Raw genomic sequence first — 26,105 nt, 5'->3', positions numbered from 1 at the left:
TTCTACTTCCAATCATTAACTTTCACTTTACCTTAATTTTTTTAATGATACTTGTAACTTGGGGGTATTATGTTCATCACTTGTTACATATAGTAGCATCAAATTTTATAAATATTAAAATATCTCCCATAGGAGATACTCTTTTGCAGTAAAGGCCACTTAGTACAGCTTTGCTGTTAGTTACAAAGTCTATAGCATATATTTGACAATCTATGCATGTGTTTATTTATGTACATATCTATAATTTATAGTTTTGACAAATAAATATACCTCTATTTTATTCAGACATAAGTGCATTTGTCAGTTATGGTGATACAGTCTACTGACTCCGCATTCGGGAGCTGAGGTAGAAGACACTTACATTTTGTAATTTATTTTAAAAGGCAATAAAATATCCAAGCCAGTCACAGCAAAAATGAAGCGAGAAATTTGAATATAATCCAACTTTCAAGAAATCACCGAAGTGCACCAAATGCCACATCAAATTGTTTAGTTCTAAATTTAAACGTAAATCATACATGAGAAATTATATTGGCAAAGTTTACCATATATCCTAATTTCACAATATTAGAAGCTGACTTGGACAATATTTAACTTCTGTATTTGTGGATTTCATTACATAGTGGAATGTTAGTATATAGGCAAGAGACAGTGAAATTTGCAAATGCCCTTTGGTACTTAGCAGAGTAAAATTTGGATGCTGAGCAAGACAATCACAGGGCCAGTGTCCCAGTTTAAAGTCAGATGAATATTGGGTAAAATTATAAAAATAGAAACTGCCTTAGGACAGTAATAAAAAGCATTCAACATTGTCTCTCAAGGTGACCAGGGTCTCTATTTCTAAATGCCAGATGCTCTGAGGGAAGAATGCTGTTAAGTGAGCCATGTGAATAAGGGATTTATGTCCTGCTTATGAATCAGTCAGCTCCGTTCTCAATTTAAAAGAGAACATATGTAAGTTAACCTTTAATGGCATTGCAAGATTATCATTAATAAACAGTCATAGAACAATCAATTATTTCAAGTCAAAGAAACAAGAATGTGAACAAAGCATTTTATATACCCTGGCTGAGTTTGCATTCATTCAAAATGATAATAAATATTGAATTTTATTTAATCTCCAGTTCTTTTATCCCCTTCATTTCCACATCTCTTTTACTCATTTATTTTGTTCTATAACTAATAACCTACCTAGCTTTTAATGTATATTTTAACCTGCAGTTCATGAACAGATCCAAAACCAAAACACAAAGAAGAGACGAAGGTAAGAATGGGCCATTAGCACACTCCTGCAATAAGAAAATAAATTGCAAATGAGTAATCTTTCAAAGCCACCAGATAATTGAGGTCTCTGTTCAACCATTGACTGTAGATCTAGATAAAAATCTACTTGCATGAAGAAACAGGACTGTATTTACTTCAGGCATGCATGTATCAATTTACTTTATATAAGACATTGAAAAAATACACCTGATTTTGTTAGAACTGGTAAAATTCAAGTATAAATGACCCAGAAATAGATAAGAAGAGGTCTGCACATTTTTCAGTCCTTGTCCCTAAGAGTCTCACCCAATATTCAAAGAAAATATGGAGGAATATATTTATGTTGATGAGAGAGGAGAGTGACAAGAGCCCATGTACTTCAGGATGATGTCAAAGTCATTATGTAGCTAAGAATGACCTTGAACTCCTGATTCTCCTGCCTGCACCTCTCATGTACTAAAATTATGGGCATGTGCCACCAGTTTGTAAGAAAGAACCTTTAAAAATTACCTACTGTGTTGTTAGTTAAAGGAGGAAAGGATAATCAACATGAAGATACATTACAAATCTGTTTCTTTTCTTCCCTAAAATGGTCACATGTTTTCATCTGTAAGAATATCTATTGTGTGTTTCCATGTCTTTAAGTGAATATATGTATACACATAGATATATCAAGAAAGGTATGTATCTGTACCATTAATCTAACTACTCCCTTAAGAGTAGAAACAATTTATGTGAAAACAGAAAATTTAAATCTTATCTATCTTGAGGACTTAAAGAAATTTTCAATATTCCTGGGATCAGTAAAGCAAAATGAAGTTTGTGGTTTGCTGAGGGTACTCAGCGGAACTACTGAAAGCCCACCAGAAAAGATGGTAGATTCATTCTCAAGCACTCTGCATATATGTGTTAGAGTATGTTTTAACCCAGCATGGGCTTACCGCTGGACCAGCCCCAAATAACACAGAGAGATGCTGTATTGAAATAATTATATTGGCCAGTTACTAGTTCTTTATCAGCTAGCTGTGTCTTAATTATTAACCTATTTCTATTAATCTAAGTACTTCCACATGATTTTATCTTACTGGATAGAGGGGCTAGTGTTCTGCTCTCTCTGTCCTCCATCTTGCATCCTCCCTACTACTTCCTCTCTCCTCCTTGTCTCCTAGTCCTGCCTAACTTGCTTTCCTATTAGCCAACAGTGCTTTATTCATTAACCAATAAGAGAAACAAACATATTTACAGAATGACATCTCCCATCATATATGTGTTTAGGGTATACAATGTTTTACATAGATAACCACATTAAAATTAAAATTAATAGATTCCACGAACTTTATGAAAACAAAATTCACAAGAAAATGTGAGTAAACTTTGTCCATCAATACATAAATTAATATAATAAATTATGCTCACATGAGGTTGATTTAGAAACACAAGGTCATAAGTTCAGGTCACCACATTAAAATCAATGGTATTCATCATTATGAACTGACTAAATAAAAATATATATTCAAAATATCAAAAGCTTTTATAACTTAAAGCATTATAAAAAGTACCATGATTTTCTCAATAGATAAAAGTACCCAACATAATACAGTGTTCACAATTTTAAAACATTCTAATAAGCTTGGAAGAATAAAGAATTTCTTTAGCTTTAATGAGACAGCTGTTAGCATAAATGCTAGCATCATAACAACATGGTCATAAATGATGAAAGAAAATGATTTAAGCTAAACATGAACAAAGAAGGAGTGTTTTTCTCTCTGGTTCTCATAATAGTGCATCAGCAGATATTCTATTCAATACTGTACTGGAAATCATAGGAAATTAAGGGAAGAAAAAGAAATGAAATGCATTTGGGTTGAAATGGAAGCAATAAAATATCTCTGACAAAATGTGAGATTTTTTAGGTAGGACATCCCTGGGAATCTATTTGAAAGGTTCTTAGAAATAGAGGCCCATACAACTGAGTGTGTAAAATATTTCCATGAAAGAATAGAGACCTGGGTTGAGAGCCCTAGCATCATCTAAAATACTTGGCATGGGGGTACATAAATACAATCCTATTGTTCAGAACATGGACACAATGAGTCCCCTGGGGCTTTTTGACAAGGCAGTCTACCTAGTCAGTGAGCTTTTGGTTTATTCAGAAACCCTGTCTCATAAAATTAGAGTGCGGAGTACTAGAAATCACTGAAAGACAACCAATGTCCTCAGAACACATGTGTGTATACAATGATACATATAAGCATATACACATGTAGGCCAAAAACACAAAGACACACATATATACAAATATATACACATATACACACATGTGCACAAAGACTACCTACAACTAGTAAGTGTACTTAGGAAGATTTGGTATGACATACACATACAGAGAAAGAGAGAGGATGAGAGAGGGGGAGAGAAAGTGCATATACCTCCTAAGTGTGCCTAAGAAAAATTAAGGATCACACATACACACACACACACACACACACACACACACACACAAACACACACTATAGACAGTACACAGACCTAGCTTAAGAGATTAGGGTGAGAGCCCTGTGTAATAAAGTAAATCATATTCTTCTATTCTAACAATGAACAAGTAGAATTTGAAATTTAGAATACTACCCTAAATATAATGAAAAATATGAAACATATTTTTCTAATAAAATTATTCTACAATATTGTTTAATGAAGACATTTAGGCATTATTTCTGTAAATATTCTATGTATGCATTATTTGTCTCTCATCCTGCCTTTGCCTTCTTTGTTCTCTGATATTTCATCAGACTTGTGTATTAGATTCTTTAGAATATCTACAAATGCAATTATGTATTTTGAAAATGAAAGCGGTATTTTTTTTCTTTCTGCTCTGGCTCTGTACCCAGATTTTTATTTTACTAGCTAGAACATCCAGTTCACCATTAAATAGAAATAACAATAATAAAAGTGTTGGCCTTTTTCTTGAGAATTGAAGAACAAAATAGTTTTCTCTTTTTAACTTCTACTTTTTCATTCCTATTTCAAATCCTTTTTTTAAATATCTGGACAAAAGTATCAGATGTGTTAGAATTCTATTCACTAGTTCAACATCTTTGACATTTGTGGTCAGGTTCTATTGACTTAAAAAAAATGAATGGCTTTGAGTCACAATTTCTTATTTCTTTGTATGCTTTGAGTTTTTTGGTTGGGTACTGAATTTTGTGAAAATTGTATTGCTGATTGTCTTTCTGTTCAATGGATTTCAATAGAGATTGTTAAGGAAAGTTTTCACAGACAATGTTTGGAACATGAGTTTGGTTCTTTTCAGGTCTGTTTTGTAATAATTCCCAGAAGGCCTTTAGAGTTTCTACATAAGATATAATCTTTCTTGCTAAAGTATGCCTCTCTCTTCTACTTCATAAGGACAGATTGTATGTTGTAGCTTCTTGGAATACAAGCATCTCCTTAATTGTGAGTAGTAAAACCAGTTGACATCACTACTTAGGAAATTATTTCTAATGATTTGGATAATGACTGTATATTTAATAAATCCTAGTTTGAAGAATTAAGGAGGTACTTCTAGATTTTCTGCATAATTTTCTCTCTTCTGCCACAAACTAAACCATTTCCTATAAAAAAAAAAAAGGTGCTGTCTGAGATAGATCTCTCAAACCCCCAGCTTCATTTCCTCATTCAATGAAGCTCTATTGTTTCTCATTTTCATAAACCTATTGTCCAGAACTCTCCTAGCAACAGAAAATTGCCATGGCATTTGTTATCCTCCGTGACTATCATTTCAACCATCATGTTGTGTTTCCCAATTAGATAATTGAGAAATCTTGTTTTTGTGTTCCTTGGAGTGTATGTTCTGATCTCTAGTAATATATCACTTCTGGAAAGAAAAGCCAATACCTGCTTGAAATAAAATAGCTTGGATTTCCAGAAAAGTTGCCATTACATTACAACGGACACACACATACAGCTTGAGACATGCTTGGAGGGTAAGAGGATAATGATTTAGAAGTTGCCTCTATGGCTCATGGACTCCAGTCTGATAGCTAGGAAACCAGCATAGGACAGACCAAGATTCCCTGAATGTGGTGTTAGTTGGGAGGACTGGGCAATCTATGGGGCCTCTGATAGTGGATCCCTAGTTTAGGAATGGACTTTGGGAGCCCATTCCACATAGATACTCCCTCAGCCTAAACACATAGAGAAGGCCCTGAGCCCTGCTCCAAATGATATGACATACTTTGAAGACTCCCCATGGAAGGCCTCACCCTTCCTAGTGAGCAGGAAATGGATAGGATGGGAGTTGGTGGGGGTTACAGGGGAGTAAGGGAGGATGTGGGCTGTTTGACATTCAAAACAAAATTGTTTCAAATTTAAATTTTAAAAAAATTATCAAATACAATTAAGAAAAAGAGGGAAAGTTGCCTCCCTGATATTCTGTGAATCAAAAGATACAGGGAAACAAAAGACAAAATCCCAAATAGAGAAAATATCCAAGGGTCCTTTCTTGACAAAACAGCTTAACAGCATGAAAAAGACTGAGAATGTGCGCAGAAAACGGTAGAAGATATTTGAGGTGGGACACATCATCACCAGAAAGAATCTCTCTGGAGCAACCAGATGGATAGGCCACAATAAGGGATTTTCCTATTCTTCCTACAGTTTTGGAGCTGGTGGGAAAATGCCTCCTCTTGTGCAGAAAGTCAGTATTAGACCAAAAATTGAGGTTTTAACCCTCTAAGCTAAAATATCATAGCTAAAAGGGTTGTGTTGTTTGAGATTGAGATGCTCTAGCAAATCTGAAATAAATTGCAGGTCAGGGAGACTGAGGACACCCTGTTACAGTGTCTGGGTCAGAGATGGTCCCAGATAGTAGAGGATCAGGTAAAGTTCATGGTGAGGCAATCAGTAAGAGTCTGAGGCTGCAAAGGGTATGGTAATTGATAACCATGTGCTCTGTGGTTTCCAGCTAGTTCAAACACTTAAAGATAACCAATTACAACATTAAATCCATAAACATAATTCCAACAATTTTCTCAGCTTCCCCTAGACTGTAAGTCTTTCAGCTAGATGTGCCAAACACCTGAGTCCAATCCAAGTGGAACACCTGATTCTGGAAAGCTTCTCTTATCTTATGCAGTGCTTTGCTGCTGGACAAGTTATGAAAACGTCAGAAACTTAAAAGCAGAGTACCAGGTGCCATGTATTGCTTCCTTTAGTATTTTTGTCTGTGCTCTGTATAAATGAGAGATACCCATTGGTTTGGACATTAGGATCCCTGAGTGCCAATAATGAAAGCATGTGTATCACATAACTGCAAAACCTTGTGTTTGACTACAGGTAGTCAAAGACAGGATGTTTCAAGCTTAAATACAGCAAAATCATAAGGGAGCAGAAAGATTGAGTCATAGAAAGAATAGAGGGGAGCCAGAAAAGAGATACCATTATAGAGGGAGCCATTACAGGTTTGAAGAGAAATCTGGCACTAGGGAAATGTCCAGAGATCTATAAGGATGACCCCAACTAACAATCTAAGCAATAGTGGAGGCACTACCTTAAATGCCCTTTCCCAATAATGAGGGTGATCACTATGCCATTTTAAAACCTTCATCTAGTAGCTGATGAAAGCAGAAGCAGACACAGGTAAACACTGAGCTGAACTCCTGGAATCCAGTAGCAGTGAGGGAAGACTGATAAGCAAGGTGTTCAAGACCAGGCTGGAGAAACCCACAGAAACTGCTGACCTGAACAAGGAGGAGCTCATGAACTCCATTCTGATAGCTGGGAGCCAGCATAGGACTGACCCAGGTTCCCTGAATGTGGTGTTAGTTAGGAGGACTGGGCAGTCTATGGGGCCTCTGTTAGTGGTTCAGCCCATTCCACATAGAGGGATAATCCCATAGCCTAGATAATGAGGAAGGCCCCTGGGCCCTGCTCCAAATGATATGACAAATTTTGAAGACTTCCCATGGAAGTCCTCACCCTCCCTAGGGAGCAGAAATGAGATGGGAATGGGGGTTTGGGGGGGGGGACTGGGAGTGACATATAAAACAAGATTGTTTCACATTTAAATTTTTAAAAAATATAGCAAAATAGAGGAAAACTTACTCTTAACCATCACAAATTTCAGTCTGAATACAACACTAGCCTGAATAGCAAGACTGACAACTATTGATAATAGATTTGATAAAATTATACCAGAAAGATCTCAAAATCTTTGAAATATATAAGCATACAAGTATAATAATGTAAAGCCACAAATATACATGTCCAAATAAGAAATATACAACTTAAATTTTAAGATTTTTGCAAGAAGTGTTAAATTTTGTAAAAGAAATTCCTGTCCAATCAAAAGGCAAAATAATAAAATAAGATCTCTCAGCAGAAATTTAAAAAGGAAAACCTACTAAAATATATTCAAATCTTCTTTTGAAACAACTATGAAATGAGGTAACCCTGTCCAATTAAAATTATCACTTGAAAATAATGAATGAAAGTATTCCTTATAATATGGAACAAAATTAAAGAAGTTCCTAACCATGTGTCTTCATTGCAGATGATATTTGAAGGAACCACATAAACAAAAGAGGAAGAAATATAAAAATATGGAAAGTTTGAAAAATATGATATTTGGGGGAGGAATACATAAACAAGGTACAAGAAAAATGAATCATGCTCAACTCAATAAATCAACCAAACTCACAACTAAAATAACAATGGAGAAAAGAAATACATGTAAATGTCCCAAACAAGTTGAAATATCTCATTGGTTTCTCTCAAGGTATCCACTAAGCCAAATTAGTCATAAGATACAAAAGTTTACCATATATTAAGAGAAAATTAATAAAAAGATGTTATAAATGAGGATATGTAAAACATATCTAGAGACTCAATTTAACACAGCAAAATCTCCTAGGCATAAAATGAGATAGAGCCATATAAAACAATTTTAAATTAAAAATAAATCATGATTTAAAAATTATGTTGGCTTCTAGAAGGTTTCAGTACATCAAGATATAGTACAGTTCACAGAGGCAGGAAAATGCTACAGAGATTTTCACATTACAGTGGAACACGAAGCAAGCAGCTAGATCACAAATGATGCATGGAATCATTCAATTAATGGCCTATGCCTCAGGAACACAGTCTTCACAGCCCATCATTTTAGCATTAACCTGGTTTTTCCAGTACAATTAGCCACTGAGTTCTTCTTATAAATGATCTAGGATTTTCCCAGTCTTCCTCCACAAGGAATAATACCAATTCCTAACAGCAGTCTTTGAACTCTCTGGAAAGAAGATGGGGCCCCACATCATCGTTTCCACTTGACTCAAACTGATGCATCTGAACTACAAACATCACCCTAAAACCGGTTTGAGACTGTTTTGCTCAAGACAACTCATGACTAGCTAGCTGTAATGGTGCACCTTTTTATTACACCTTGGCCAGAGTTTCAAATAGAACTACACTCAAGAATTTTCTGCCACACAGTGACTAGCTACATATGTCACAGCCAGTTCTGTTGAGAAATTGGGTTGCTAAAAATTTTCTTCCTATAGGATCCATTGGAGCAATCATCGTCCCATTTCAGCAGGAAGTAACCTTAAGATAACTATGCCCCCTTTCCCTACCCTTGGAATTTGGGGATAATAGTCATTGTCTTTGGGTTGGTTTTAGTTATTTGGGATTGGGTGATGCTTACACTCGGGTTTATCTTTTAGACAGGAATAGGGAATGGTTGGGAAAGGTATGGTTTAGATGGGATATAGGTAGATTAGCCTATTTTCTTGAGAATTTGAGTAAGAAAGAGATAGTATTTTAGAGCTTACATTGTTATGTATTCTTATGTGGTAAGCTATGTAAAATTAAGTTTATATTTTGTTATATTGTGTTAAATCTTTCCACTTACAATGCTTTATGCACATTATTTTTTACCATATTCTATGTATGTATACTTTTCTTGTATTCAAGACATTTTGTATATTGATACAATTTGGGATATTTATCTTGCTGCCCTTTATAGTTCTACCTCTTGTCTTGACACTTATACTCTACCTCTATTTTAGGGATTTACATGTATGTATATGTAAATAGTTATATTGTTTAAGTATTTGTTCCTGCTTTACTCAGGGAAGTTTTAATCAGTCTTTTTAGATAGTTCCTGAGTATTTCAGATTATCTTCACTCATATTTCCTGTACCTATGAGATTAGTCAGATATGGATGCTTAATCTTCAATCACTTCATAGACATGCAGAACATGGCATTTAAAGGTTTTAATATTAGTACTCCATTGACATGAGACACTGTTGCTCCTGACAGCACTGTGCACTTTCCCAAAAATATGTTGGACACTGTTGCTCCTGCTGGAGTTCAATCTCGCCTCGCTAATGGCCTGTTGGGCAAAGAATTGCCCCCACCTTGACCACTGATTTGGACATGCAGTCCTATGTGCTTGCAGGAGACAAATATAGAAGACTGCTTGACCTTGCCAAATCAGGGTAAGACAGCCATTCTACCTCCCTGCTGTTGTTGTGGTCTGTCAAGTTCTCTTGGCCTTAGCCAAATCTGGGTGTACCAACGTGGCTGTGAGACCTAGGGTGACTGTTCAGGTGGCTTGCTGTTTCTGTCCTTGCTGCACCTTTTGGAAGTTGTCCATCCACATTTCCTGTCTACTCTAGTATTTTTAATTTCCTTCTCAGGTGTTGATGAGGATGAAGATTAAACTATCACAACTATTATTCTCTCTTCCTAGTTAGATATATTAGGTACTAGACTTACATTTTCCAGCTTAGGACAACTCTATTGTAAACTCCATTATGCCCTCACCCTAGGACTAGATATGTAGGTCATTTTGTTCTCGATTTTCCTTTTCTTAGAGCACACTTGTTATTCAATGTTTTATATATATTTTTGTATTAAGCCTAAATCTTTTCTTTAGACTAAACACCCCCCAATAGGCGTGGTCAGTGCCACAGAACTATCTCACTACATCTTCCTCTCTAAGTTCTTCCAAATTTATTACTCCTGCCAATTAGGCATGCATTCTAAAAATTTCCACAGTCTTGAAAATAATGTCACCATTTGGGAATAATTATTCAAAATATGGATGGATAGATAGATTATGATTATGTAGAAGATAGATTGATAGAAGAGATGGATAGACAGATGATAGATAGATGATACATGATAGCTTGATCATTTTTTCTCTGAGATATTCAGTAAAATCTTAAGATTCTTCACAAGGCTTTCTCACAAGCTCTTATCTTATTCACAAGAGACAGACATTTTATATTTGCCATCACATATCATTTTCCAAATATAACCTTTAACCCATCATGATGTATTCTGAGCAATAAAGGCTCATCTCAGACTTGATTGGACATTTTAAAATTTCCACATACAGAATCTATAAATTATTTAGTTATATTATTAGCATTTTTACATTACTATTATCTACAGAAAATCATACAGAAAATGATTTAGCTCATGGCTCTTTCTTCTGAATAAAATGCCCCCAATTATTTTAGATTACACATTTATTCATTTTTCTTCTTGGTAGTTGCACTATTATTCCTGGAAATTAATTTTTTTCTGTTTTAAAATTTATGTGTCAATAATTCATATCTTTTTATAGGGAAAAAGAACTTTCTCAGCCTGTATTCTTCCCCACAAAGCCTCTCACCCAACACTTTAATCCCATCAAATATGTGTCCCCATCTCTTAATCTTCCATTCTATCTCCTTATGGGCATTATTTCCTGTTTGTTAGAACTTCATATTTTACTTTTCATTATGTCCTCAATTGAGTGACTTCCTGTGTTAATTACCTTGAACATGTGATTTTAACTAGTTTAACTGTTTGTGGTTGCATGTGTTGCACCACCCCCATGGTCTTGTCTATGAGAAAGAACTCTAAGGGAAATGGGAGAATTCCCATCTTTTCTCTTAAGCCAATCAAACCTTTCTTGTACCTGAGACTAGTCAGATGGGTAAAAGAGCCAACATTCTCATTCTTTAGTATCCAAGTTTTTACTTAACTCATCTGTTTTAGTAAGTACTGTTCATAATGGTTGGGGATGAGGGTATGTACACAGAGGTTAGAAAAAGGCTTCTGTGTAGACAAAAATGGTATTTAATTGAATAAAATTACTTGCATTGAAAAAAGCCTAGTAAACAATACAGCTTCCCAACAAATAAGAGATATTCTTAATATGTAATTTATTGTCTCATGTAACCATTAGACAGAATTGCTAAATGTCATCAAAAATAATTAAAAATTCTAAAACTATAAATAACAATTCCCCAAATGAAACACCCAGAATATATATTTAAAAAATTAAGGAACCACACACAATTAATGTTAACTTTACCAAACTAAGAAATTCAGGCAAACATATGATCTTACTAAGATCAGAGAAAAGAGTTATATTGACTAGTTATTTACCTAAAACTCTCACTCCTAAAGAGATTGGAGCTTATATTCCATAGTTACTAAATAAAGTTTATTACGTGGAGATGTACTGAGTGGTTTGGAGACTTTATAAATTATGTGAGCAGCACTAACTAAATAAAATTAGATTTTTTTTGAAACTCTTACTTTATTCAATAGGAATAGCAAGTTCATCATATGCCAGTAAATGGAATAATCGGCTAATTAGCAGCACTTGTTATGTGATGAATATTCAATTACCAGAATAGAAAAGAGAAAAGAGGCATGGTACCTTGGTAAATTAATTCCTTCTTGTGGACTGAATTTGCATCCACCTGGAAGAAAACATAAACAGCCTTTTAGTAAAACTCTTGGGAGTTTTGCCAAATTCAAGGAATTAAAGGGCGCTTAACCCTTTCACTCTCAGGCAGATTGTCCTTCACAGATGTTTTCTTCATAATGTTGGTTGAAATTAATCACATCTGTCTTAGCTTTATATATTTTGCAATGCTTAGAATGGTTGGTAATTAACCATACTTCCTGTCTCATTTGTATCCTGTAGAGAAAAGCTGTAAAACTGTCTCATTGAACACATATGTGAATAGGTGATAGTTAAATTCAGTGATAATGAATCTTCAAAAAAAAAAAAAAAATGGGAAGCCCATAATCACCCAAGATACCTACAATAAAAAAATAAATTTCCTGTTTATCACCCAAATGCTGTTTCTACTTTCCTTTTCTAGATCGTCTAGATATTTTAGATATTCTACATTAAATGCTTTCTATCTCAAAACTTTAGTTCTAGAAATGAGAGCATCTGCCTGTGAATGACTTACCAAGCAGTCATAGAAGCTGTGCATATTGGGAGATTTCCAAAATTACGTGCAGGTTAGTAAGGAAAAAATATGGTTAGTTGTTACAACCAGTCATAATCTCATCTATGTTTCATGAACATATCTATTGTTGCTGGTTCTGTGCAGAAAGTATGAGAGTTATGTGTCAACATCAGAAAACAGTGGGTGAAAGCCAGCAACCCATATGACTCATTTTTGTGGACATGTGGAGAGGGGTGACCACTATGACAGGTTTACCTCTATGGCAGGTGATGTGATGGTATAAACAGCTTAATAGGCAAGCACACCTTTAATACTACAGGTTTCAGGATTTAGCAATGGCTCTTACAATGTGTTTTCTCCACTGTAGTGTTTAGAAAGCATAAATCTTTAAATATACCCAATCTTCATTCTAAATTTAATCAGGAAATTTGATCTCATGATACAAATAAAAACCAAGAGTGTTTAATTAGTGCCTATTTTAATTAACTAATGATCCAATTTAGGATTGATTTAGATAGAGTGTCACTGTTACATGAATTTAATGTAGCAATATTATTTACAAGTGATTGCTCATTCTTGTTCTACTAAAACATAATTGAATGTGGGTTACTTTCTAATATTTTAAAAATAATATACATGTTTTTTGTTGTGTCTTGCTTATTTCTCTAATTAGTGGTGTTTTGATGAGGGACTTAATAGGTGCTATCATAAGAGTGGATATAAGGACAGACAGCAAGCTTATAAACCATAGCTCCTTGACAGGGTACAGTGAACTATGTCCGCAATCATGGCACTTGGGAGGCTAAGGCTTAGGACTGAGAGTTCAAAAGCAGTCTGATCTACTTGGTAAGGCCAGATGGGAAAACAAAGGAACACCCTGTCTCCCAAACAAACAACTACACAAATGATAAGGTACTTCTGCTGTAACTCTGCGGATGTCTGTGTAGTATAAATGCACCTCAAAAATGACAATGAGAAGGGAATTAAAACCCTAGACCATATTTTTTCATGCTAGAATTTAAAAGATCATGGTATTTGTAATTTGGGCAAGCTGATAACAGGATCTTGTTCAGACATCTCTAACTCTTTAAACTCCCATTAACAGGGAAGCAGTACTCCTTCTGTAACATGAAAAATATTCTCTCCTCTTCTTTCTCAGCATGGCAGTGCCAAGGGAAGGACATATAAAGACTCAAGAAAAAGACAACCCTCCAGCACCTTGAATTATGGCTTCTCAGAAGCCAGAATTGTTTTTTACCAAGTCCATGTTTCATTGTCTAGTAGCTGAACCTAACTGGGACAGGGTTCATACATGTGGCATCATAACATTCAGTTTGTCTATCTCTACCTCTAGTGGCTTAAAAACTAAAGCTTTGAAATTTTTCAAAATTATTTCTTCAATGTTTTGCTGTTGCAATGTAATTTTATCATTTCCACTTTCCTTATATTCCCTCTAAGCTTTCTAAATGCTCCTCCTTGTTCTCTTTCAAATTTATTCCCTCTTATTTCAATATATACTTGATATATATATATATATGTATATATATATGCATATATATATATGTGTATGTATGTGTGTATAGGATGTATTTATATGTATACATATAAATGCACATATATATTTCTGCATCTTTATATATAAATAATATATATTAGATAAAATTTCTTGTAATTAACTAAGTCTTTATTTAAATCCCTTTCCTGACTACAAAATGTATGCCCACATGCATACAAACCATACACGTGCACACACATGACAATTTACATCACATAATCCACATTCCCCATGTCTTTGATTATTTACTTAATGCTTATTGATTAATTGAGGTAAAAAAGACACCCAAGATGACCTTCTTAAATACCTTTCATCTTATTTTTCTAAGTAACCATACTTTTTGCTTTTATTTTTATTGATTTTTATGACTAATTTTATTTAAATCTTTTATTTGTTTTACAAACCAACCATTGTTGTCCTCCTTCCCTTCATTTTGCTCCCTTCTACCTTCCCCCAAGCCACCTCCCTCTCGACTACTAAGAAAGGATAAGGCCTTCGAAGAGGAGTCAATAAAGCCTGGCACATTAAGTTGAGGAAGGACTAAGCCCCTCCCATTGCATTAAGGCTGAGCAAGGCATCCAATCATAGGGAATGGGCTACAAAGTGCTAGCTCATGCTCTTGGCTTAGACCCTTGTCCCACAGACAGGGTCCTCTCAAACAGACCAAGCTATACAACTTGTATCTTTATGTAGGGGACCTAATTAGTACCATGCAGACTCCCCAGCTGTTCATCTATAGTCCATGAGCTCCCATGACCTTTGGTCAGTAGTCTCTGTGGATTTCCCCATCATGATATTGACCCCCTGCCTTGTTAGTATAATATCTCCTCCCTATCTTTGACTCATCTCCTGGAGCTTAGCCTGTTTCTTGGTTGTGGACCTCTGAATATGCTTCTATTTGCTACTAGAGGAAGGTTCTTTATTCATTCTTTGCTTGAGAGGCATCTAGGTTGTTTTCAGGTTCTTGCTATTATGAATAATGCTGTTATGGACACAGCTGAGAAAGTGTCCTTGTAGTATGATTGAGCATCCTATGGGGATATGCCCAAGACAGGTATAGCATGAAGTTGATGGACTCCCAACTTTCTGAGAAACCGCCATACACTTCATCCAATTGACTCAGGAGGTGTCTGTAGCTCTCAGGGTTATTGATACTTCGGTGAGACTTTCAGATTACATGGTCCAATGTGCTGTGATGAAGCGGCCTTACTGCAGGAATCTTGCCTGTTGACTGCCTAATATGGCTGCCTCTTTGATTTTTAAGTATAAACTGATATATTTCAGATTGCATAAGGAAAAACTTGTCCTTTTTTATTTATTTAACATATATATCCCAGTTCCCTCTCCATCCCTCCCTTACTCCCTCCCTCTCTTCCACCCTCCTATGCCCCCAGACCACCCTCTCATCCCTCCCTACCCCACCCCCAATCCACATGTAGTGTGATGCCTTCCTGGAGGGGTCAACTAAGTCTGTCAAGTCATTTGGAGTATGGACTAGGCATTCCCTCCTGCCTATAGGTTAAGGGAGTATCCCTCCATGGGGAATGTGCTCCCAAAATCATTTTGTGCACCAGGGATACATCCTGGTTCCACTTTCCCTTAAACAGCCTAGGCCTTCTAACTGAGACCCATGTTCAGAGGGTCTGAGTTGGTCCAATGCTGGATTCCTAGCTCTCAGTCTGGGGGCCCATTAGCTCCTCCTTGTTCAGGTCAGCTGTCTCTGTGGTTAACTGTAGCCTGATATTGTCCTCCCTCTCTCCATTTAGATTCCAGTTCAGCTAAGTGTTTAGCTGTTAGTGTCTGTTTCTGTTTCCATCAGCTACTTGATGAGGGAGAAATTTGTCTTTAGGGAAACATGTTTTCTTTATACTCTATCAGATGATGTCAGGTCCAAGTGTCTATTTGACCAATGAGGAATTTGTAGGAAAATTATTGAGGTACTTTGAGATATTGCACTTGCATGCCAATCATTTTTGGATGGTTTCATTGTATCAAAAAACAATCCATGCCATTATTGTTAGGAAATCCCAAAACAAACCCTGACCCATTAACAACACTTTCTCTGGCTAGATGACACCTACACCAACAAGGCCACACCTACTCTAACAAGGGACATCTCCTAACTCTTCTCAAATAATACCACTTCCCCATGAACAAGCATTCAAATATATGAGCCTGTAAGACTTTTCTGGTTGAAACCACTGCAGTCCACAAAATGACTCAGGGAGTGCAGAGAGAACTTAAAGTGATGGACCCTACCAGGAGATAGTTAGGTTGCATACAGAAAGCCTATCTTGGGAAGGGTTTAGGGGATACTATACTCTGCATTTCTGAAATTTGTTCCCTGAGGAAGTTGTGAGTCAGCTTTATGGCACTGTTCCATAATATTTGACAAAGGTCAAATACTATGATTCAAACCAGTCATAATTTGGAACACTATTCCAAAATAAATCATGTATGCTTCTTCTGAATGAAGTTTTTCATCCATCTTGTTATAATTCCAGAAAGTTGAGTAACAGATTCCAGAATATTCTTTGTGCAAATATAGTTATAATCACAATGATATTTACGTAATCAACAGTAGGGGATTATAAGAAAGAAACTAAGTAAAAAACAAAGCTAAAATAAAAATTAGTATTTTGTTTTTTATATATTAATTTATTTTTCTATTTTTATTTTATATATCAATCCCAGTTTACTCTCCCTCCTTCCCTCCTTCCCTCCTTCCCTCTTTCCCTCTCTCTTACCTTCTCATTCACCACAACTCCCCTCCCCTCCCATTCCTCCCCCCAATCCACATATAGGGTGATGCCCTCCAGGAGGAGAGATCATCTAAATCTATCAAGTCATTTGGAGTAGGGACTAGGACTTCTCTCATGTCTCTAGGTTAAGGGAGTACCCCTCCATTGGTGATATATCCCCAAAGTCCTTTTGTGCACCAGGAATGCATCCTGTTTCCACTGCTGAAGTCCATTAACTGCTTAGGCCTTCTAGCTGAGACCCATGTTAGGGGGTCTGAGTCAGTCTCATGCTGGATTCCCAGCTATCAGTCTGGGGGCCCATTAGCTCCTCCTTTTTCAGGTAAGCTGTTTCTATGTGTTTATGCAGCCTGGTCTTGTCCTCTCTCTCTGCATCTGAATTCCAGTACAGCTTAGGGTTTAATTGTGGGTATTTGCTTCTGTTTCCTTCAGCTACTAAATGAAAACTCCATTATGGTGAATAAGTTACTCATCAGTCTCATTATCAGGGAAGGGCATTTATGGTAGCCTTTCCACTGTTGCTCAAATTGTTTGTTGGGGTCAGTTTTGCTGGTTTCTGGACATTGCTCTAGGTTCAATTTTCTTTTCAAACATATAATGGCTCCCTCTTTTATGGTCTCTCCCTCTGTCTGTCTCTGTCTCTCTGTCTCTGTATCTCTCTCTTCTCTCATCTATTACTCCCCTACCTCAATCTACCCAGTCCCATGTGCTTTCATCTCCTCCCCTTCTCCCTTCTCTCTATCCTAGTTCCCTCTCCACTCACTGCCCACCCACTCCCCATTGGTCTGGATATCTTGTCCCTTCCCCCTTCTGTGAGGGACCTTATATGAATCTTTTAGAATCCTCCTAGTATCCTTGTTCCTCTGTCTGTGTTATAGGCCATACTGATCTCCAAAATGGCTGTACGAGTTTGCACACCCACCAGCAGTGAAGAAGTGTTCCACTTTCTCCACATCCTCTCCAGCATAAGTTGTCATCGGTGTTTCTAATTTTAGCCATCCTGGCAGGAGTAAGATGGTATCTCAAAGTTTGCATTTTCCTGATAGCTAAGGATGTTGAACACTTTCTTAAGTGACTTTCAGCCTTTTTGATTTCCTCTATTGAGAGTTCAGTATTCAGTTCTGTACTCCCCCCCCCGCCCTTTTTAATAGCATTGTTTGGTGTTTGTTGACTAGTTTCTTGAGTTCTTTGTTTATTTTGGAGATCAACACTCAGTCTGATGAAGGCTGAGGGATATAGCTCTGTAGATTTCTTTCTTAGTTGTGTCTTTGTGTGGCTTGGATGCAAGGCAATTGTGACCTTATAAAAAGAGTTTGGTAATGAACCTTCTATTTCTATAGTGTGGAACTATTTGAGGAGTATTGGTATTAGCTCTTCCTTGGATTTCTGGTAAAATTCTGCACTGAAGCAATGTGGCCCTGGGCATTTTTTTTTTTTTTTTTTTTTTTTTTTTTTAGTGGGAAGGCTTTTAATGACTGCTTCTATTTCGTTAATGTGTTAAGGTCTATTTAAGTTGTTTTTCTGTTCTTGATTTACATTTGGTAAATTGTAGTTATCCAGAAAATTGCCCATTTCATTTGAATGGAGTACAGGTTTTCAAAGTATAACCTGAAGAGTGTCTGGATTTCCTCAGTGTCCATTGTTATGTCCCCTTTATTGTTTCAGATTTTGTTAATTTGCATGTTCTCTCTCTGCTTTTTTGTTAGTTGGATAAAGGTTTGTCTATATTGTTGATTTTCTCAAAACAAAACAAACAAACAAAAAAAAAAAAACCCAACTCTTTCTGCATTGATTTTTTTTTTTTTTTTTTGTATTGTTTTCCTGGTTTGTACTTTATTGATTTCAGCCTTCAAATTGATTATGTCCTGAAGTCTAGTCCTCTCGGGTAAGTTTGTTTCTTTTTGTTCTAAGGCTTTCAATAGTGCTGTTAATTTTCTGTTGTGATTATTCTCTGTTTTATACATATGGGCACTCAGTGCAATGAACTTCCCTCTTAACACTGCTTTCAATGTCTTCTATAAGTTCTAGTATGTTGTGTCCTCAGTATCTATGAATTTAGAAATTCCTTAATTTCTTTATTTATTTCTTCTTTGACCCACGTATGGTGCAATTGTGCATTGTTCAGTTTCCATGAGTGTGTAGGGTTGCTGTGATTTGTGTTGTTTTGAATTCCAAATTTAAAGCATGATGGTCTGATAAGATACAGGACTATTCCAATATCTGTTGAGGTTTGTTATGTTACCTAGTATGATGTTGATTTTTGCGAATGTTCAATGTGGAGCAGAGAAGCTATATTATTTTGTGTTTGGATAGAATGTTCTATAGATGTCTGTTAAACCTAATTGAGACATAACTTCTATTAATTCTTTTGTTTCCTTGATGAGTTTCTAACTGGGGACATGTCTAGCAGTGAGAGTAAGGTGCAGAAGTTTCCCAGTATAAGTGTGTGAGTTTTAATGTGAGCTTTGAGTTTTAGTACTATTTCTTTTATGAATGTATGTGCCTTTGTATTTGGTGCATAGATGTTCACAATTGAGATTTTGTGTTGATGTATTTCTCCTGTGATGAATACAAACTGACCAGCTTCATCACCTTTGATTAATTTTCATTTGAAGTCTAACTGCTTGCTTGTTTGGTCCATTTGATTGCAATTCTTTTCCCAGCCCTATCTTTGAAGCTTAGATGTATTTCTTGTATGCAATAGAAGGATGGATTCTGTCTTTGTATCCATTCTGTTAGTCTGTGTCTTTTTATAGGCTAGTTAAAAACATTAATGTTGAGAGGAATTAAGGACCATTGATTGTTAATGCTTGTTTGTTTTGGATTTATTGTTTGCTGTGGTAGTGTCCTGCTTTACCCTTGGGTTCTGGTGAAATGGGGTTATCTATTGCCTATGTCTTTGTGATTATAGTTAACTTCCTTGGGTTGGAGTTTTCCTTCCAGAATTTTCTGTATGGCTGGATTAGTAGATAAATCGTAGATAAATATTGTGAAAATCTGGCTTTGTCATTAAATATCTTGTTTTCTCTGTCTATAGTGATTGTTGGTTATAGTAGCCTGGGATGACATCCATGGTCTCTTAATACTTTTAGAACATCTCTCCAGGACTTTCTTGCCTTAAGAGTTTCCATGGAGAAGTCAGGTGCAATATTCATAAGTAATATTGATTTGTTACCTGGCATTTTCCCTTCATTGCTCTTAATATTCTTTTTTATTCTGTATGTTAGCTGTTTTGATCATTATGTGTTGAGAGGTCTTTTTTCTTTCCTCCAGTCTTTTTGGTGTTTGGTATTCTTCTTGTACTTTTATGGGCATGTCCTTTCTTCAGATTGGGAAAGTTTTCTTCAATGATTTTGTTGAATATGTTTTCAGCACCTTTGAGCTGGGCTTCTTTGCCATGTTTTACGCCTATTAATCTCTAGGTTTGGCCTTTGCATGGTGTCCCACATTTGCTGGATGTTTTGTGTTAAGGATTTGTTGGATTTATGATTTTCTTTGGTCAATGAATCTATTTCCTCTAGTTTATCTTCAGGTGTGAGATTCTCTCTTCCATCTCTTGTATTCTGTTGGTTATCCTTGTGTCTATAGTTCCCAATCGTTTGCCCAGTTTTTCTATTTCCAGCTTTCCTTAAGTCTGTGCTTTCTTTATTGTCTCTATTTCAGTTTTCAAGTCTTGAACCATTTCCTTCACCTGTTTAATTATTGTTGCCCTGGGTGGTCCAAGCTCTCTAGGATGTCTTTTCTCAGGCAGGGGACTGACAATGAGTGTCAAAGATCGGGCACTAGCAGTGGCCCAGGGATGGGTGTCAAAGATCCCTCAGGTTGGGACTCGGGATATTCCCACAAGGATAGGCAGATCACTGGGAGGGGCCTGGAACTACAGCAGAAGACCAGAGGTGTGGGTCAGAAATCAGGCAGGTAGAGATTCAAGTAGGCCCTGCATGGACAGGCTGGTTTAGTGTGCTCAGAACATCTCCAGGAAGTTCCAGGAAGGTGGCAGGAGTGTTGGATCTGCCCTCTGTCCCAGTGCTCAACCAGAGCTGTGGAACTGTGGACAGGGTAGGTGGGGCACAGTGTAGAGGGAGGGCAGGTTCTTAGTGGAAGTGGGTGCATGTGTATCAGAACACTAGGAGCATTCTCGCTGGGGATATAACACAAAGGGAGCGAGATCTGGAGCCAACATAGGGAGTTTCCAAGGAAGTGTGTGGGGGGCATTCAATCCAAATTGGTCCCAGACTCACCTTTAGCAGAGACCCAGCGATGGGGTCATGGATCCAGTAGGCAAGAACTCAGAATTGCCCAGCATGGATAGGCGGGTCTAGCCTGGGCCTAGCCCTCTCCAGCTGAGGCCTTTAGCAGAGGCCAAAAATAGTAATTTTAAATGAACCATTTTTCATTTTGATGGAAGAGATAATCTTTAACTCTATAATGATTATTTTAATCTAATCAGTTCCCAATGCCACAGTACTCCAAAGTGATTCATATTCACCATTAAATTCTAAAAACCCTTTTTCTCATATTCAATCCTCACATTGTACAGCAGAGAATAATGTGGAATCCTTCCCTTCCCAGTTTCATAAGCATTGCCAAGAGGATTAACTTTATATACTTGAATTTAACTTCAAGTTGAAGAGTATACTAATCCAGTTAAAAATTCTCTACAATTCTGACATAAATTAATGAAGTTTCCAAATGTTTTGTCAAATACATTTAATGATGCAAGAGATCTAGTCACAATTTTTTCTTTACAACATCATGAGTCTCTTGTTATAAGCTCAGTGGGAGATTTTGAAATTTAATATGAATATAATAATTCATATGGCAAATCATGCACAGCCTGTATTTTTTTAATTTTTTTCTAGCTGACTTATTTATATTCACATGATATTGAATTACTAAACAACTTAGTATTTCATTTAACTTAAGTTGTTGTTGTTTTATTTAAGCAAGAAATTAAAAAAATACATATTAAACAATGTTTGTGAAGAGATGGTAAATAGGCTCAGGTGTTATGAGAACTTGCTGATCTTTCTGAGGACCCAAGTTCATTTCCAAGTTCTTAGGTGGTGGATCATAAACATATATAACTTCATTCCAAGGAGATTCAGTTATTTCCTCCAGTTGCTGAAGACACCAGGCACATACATGGTGAACATATACATATTCAGGCAAACACATACATACAAAATACAAATAAGTGAATCTTAAAAGTAGTGGTCTTTGAAGATTTTGTTTACATTTTATTCAGAAGTCAACAGCATGTATTAATCTGGAAAAGTTATTATATTATCATCTTAAACAAACAAAATGAGTTTGAGAAACTCATTATAATTATATTGAATGATAGATCTTATATTATTCTTGACAAAAATATTCAGGGACAAGTGTTGCCCTGGCAGATAATTATGAAGTTGGATTTCACTTTCTGCGGGAAACATGAAAATAGAACATCATATTTCGAGTCTTCATTCAGTTATTCATAATAACCTCAGAAATGGTGTAGAATAATTCAGAAGAGCTTGTGTATAAGTGTGTGTGTAAGTAACCATCTAATATGAAATGACATAGAATCATTAAAGAGGTGTTAAAAATGCAAGTCTATTACTGAATGAATCAAAGCAAATGTATTCTTTCTGACTTACATGGTTTTGTGCCTTCCACTATGTAAATGGTTAAATTTCCTTTGACAACGGAACTCAAGGGAGAAATAGCATCCCTCTATCTACATCAAATCAGGATATAGTATCCATAATGACTTTTTAAATTCTCATGTTCATAATATAACAACAAAATAAATTTTAATAAAATGTTATATCAGCATTTAGTAATTGAAGAAATTATTAAAAACAGCAAATTTCCTCTCTAATAATGAGCACTGTTCATCTCCAAAATTTTAAATACTAAATGAGAGTATGTAATATCTATATCTATTAAAAAATGGAAAATTATCAGGAAGGCCATATAAAATCAATTGAAACTATAAAATCAAATTTCTTTGCTATTATACAGAAAAGCAGAGTCAAATGGTGTGATAGAAACTATGTCCTGCCAAACCTAGAACATTTGGGCACCAACCCTTTCATAAACACATCATTTCCATGTTTTTGAGAACCAAGCACACAGAAATGATCCTCTCCTCTGTCTTCTTTGTCTTTCCATCTCTATGTCTCACTTATATTCTTTCTGCTGTTCTCATATTTCTCAACAATGAACATTCTTCCTCAATTTTTCTAGAATCTCTTTCCATAGTACTTCCTAGACCTAAACGATTGTTCCTTAAATGAGTTTCCAGAAGATGCTAAACTAAACCTGTTCTCACTTACAAATGTCCTCATTCCTTAGCCTTCTTCCTGATCCCTGGAGTCTAGTTTCTCTCTGTGAACTAAATTCTATTTATAGTTTTCCACACTTAATTATCCAAGGCTGAGAAGAAAAAGAATTGCTCTACCACTGTTTATATTACTGCCTGAATATGCCACAAAATACTGTTGTATCACTTGCCTAAATAAAGAAGCAATACAGTAAAATAAACAGAACTTTATTTCAGCATTAATACTATTTGGGAAAGAATTAGTAAATTGTTTCACCTGGCTCTCCAAGGCTTAAAGTGTCTGCCAATTCCCCTCATACCACATTCTTTTCCTAAACTTCAGAAATGGGTCACATGATTTCTGTTTCTTTGTTTTTCTAGGTTTTTGTTTTGTTTTGTTTTCCACCCTCAGTATTTCTTTGAGCTTTCTGTATTTAAAGAATGAATTCTTTGAAGTATAAAGCCTTCTTAAAGTAGATTCTATTTTCGGGTTTGAAAGGACTTGTGTTAGCTTCCTAGTGTTGACATGCCAATAAACTGCAATCCAAGGGAATTACAACAAAGAATACACTCTTACTAGTTTCAGGAAGTCAGAAGGGTGAAATCAATGTCAGCCAGGAACTCTTCCCTCTGATGGCTCTAAAAAATTCTTACCCACTAACTCTTGTTTAGATTTGCTAATTTATCAGAGTATTCACAATTCCTTCACTTGTTTCCCTATTAGTCCAGTTTTTCTTCTGGCCCCTTGGCCATCTTCCCTCTGAATCAGTGTGTCTCTATCAAGGTGTCTCTATCAATTCTAGTTAGAATATCAGCCATTGAATTTAAGGCCCATCCTTATTCAATGGGCTCTCACCTTAACTTGTTTTCAAAAAGGCCATGTTTTCATGATTTGAGTTCACAAACCTTCTAGCTGCTGTTCTTACTCACTAAGTAAAAGGTCATATTCACATAGTAGAGATGGTGGGATATTTGCAAATCCAAAAACAATTTTTAGGTGATATTATGCAATTCATTTATCAACCCACTCAAATGCAAACAGACCAATAATTTATGTTAATGGAGATATTCCCACTAACTCTGCTTAAATACTATGTTGATGCTAGAACTCACACAATAGTATGTAACCCATTTTTAAAAGGATGTTGTAGAAACACAGAAAACAAATACATAGAACTCTCTCTGAAACACAACTAGATGTGTGTTTCTCCCTTGATTCACTCTTTGAACTCTACAGAATGAAGGAGATTACCTTGTCAATACTACTAACATTGAACGATTAAAGATAGATTAATCCTCAGAAGATCTTCTCTAGGATATAGATTACCTTTTTACATGATTGCCTTTCAAAAGTATGTCACGAGCACACTGATAATCATGACATGTGTCTCTCAGGAAACATGATTTAGTTCCAGTTGTCTCATTTTTTTAAAGAATGTCTCCTAATTGCCTAGTTTCACATATAATTAGAGGTTATCTTCTTATAATGGCTCTGATGTGAGACAGATGTGACTATGAATCCTAAATAAATGAATCCTAAATTTTGCCACAAAATAACTGTTTTGACATGAAAATTAAATAAATTCCCTAAGCTTTGACTTTCAGCTTGGCAAAAGGGAGATGTAACATTGCCATAAAGAGTTAATGAAAGTAGTAATCAGATAATAGATCGCTAGTATAGTGCTTGCTATACATACAGGTGATGTATGATAGCTTTTGTTGCTCTGGCTATATGGAAATTTCATTGAACACCACTAAATCTGTTATGTTGAGCATGGGCTACAACCCTATGTTGCTTCTTGTCCTAGTCATAGGTCATAGCACCGGTTGACAGACCAAATTTTTATCTTTCTGTGTATAAAAGTAAAGTAGCTCCAAACACCCAGACTTCAAATGATCAGGGGCCTGAAGTATATAATTTTTCATTTGAAATGGGGCTTCCCAGTTCTTTCATCTCTATTATTTATCATGAAGAAAACTCATGAGGAAATTGGGGCATGCTACGATTTTTTGAAAAGAAATCAGCATCTCCTACTTGAACTTTATCTGTTTTTAAGATAAAGTTTCTCTGTTCACTACATATCCATCACCAATTCTTGGGAAATGAGGCTGAAAATTTCAGCTATTGCCTGATAGACACTTTTATTTCCATTTCTCTTTAAAAGTAGATACTTCTCTCTGATAGGGGATAGCAAAATGAAATTTACATTTTGTAGTTCCATTGTAACTATAAAAATCTCTTTGATAAAATTCTGGTACATTAGCCATAAGTAAAATATTGTATGGGATTCCCAAGGTCTGAGTATTCTTCATGAATAATAACCATCCTGACAAACATATAGAGGGTCCATCACTGCTGGGCCTGCCTCCTAAGAGGTGCTATGTATCCTTCAAGGTGAAGGGGAAGCACACAAAGTATATGAAAACAAATGTCTAATGGGTAAACATTCACAAAGTATTTTTACCTTTGGCATTCAAGCTAAAACAACAGTATTAATAATAACTCTATTTAACAATGTAATGGCTACACAATATAAAGGGATATAAAGTATAATCTCCAAACCATAAAACTGAATTAGCAATAAAAGCAAAACTTTTTTACATAATGGAAGTTCGGTTGTTAGCAACTTAAAATATACTTTTTAGTGTAATTGTTTAATAAAATTCCCATGAAAACGTTAGCAACAGAATTATCCAAGATAATCAGTAAAAAAAAAAAAAAACATCATTTCATACATATATAAAAATACATATCGGTGCATGAATATACACATGCATATATACACACACACATATACACAAACATGCAGATACACACATACAAACTCACATAAACACCCATTATATTGTGTGACACTCTTCCTGAGGAGGCATGAACCACCTACTAATCCAGATAGAGAACAAATGGGAAGACCATTAAATCCCAGCTTGGTGAAACAATGAGTTTGTTGGGGTTGG

Source organism: Phodopus roborovskii, unplaced genomic scaffold (assembly GCF_943737965.1).
Source record: "Phodopus roborovskii unplaced genomic scaffold, PHOROB, whole genome shotgun sequence".
In the NCBI taxonomy this organism is placed as follows: Eukaryota; Metazoa; Chordata; class Mammalia; order Rodentia; family Cricetidae; genus Phodopus; species Phodopus roborovskii.
The sequence above is the reverse complement of the archived record's forward strand: the minus strand, read 5'-3'. Positions refer to the sequence as shown.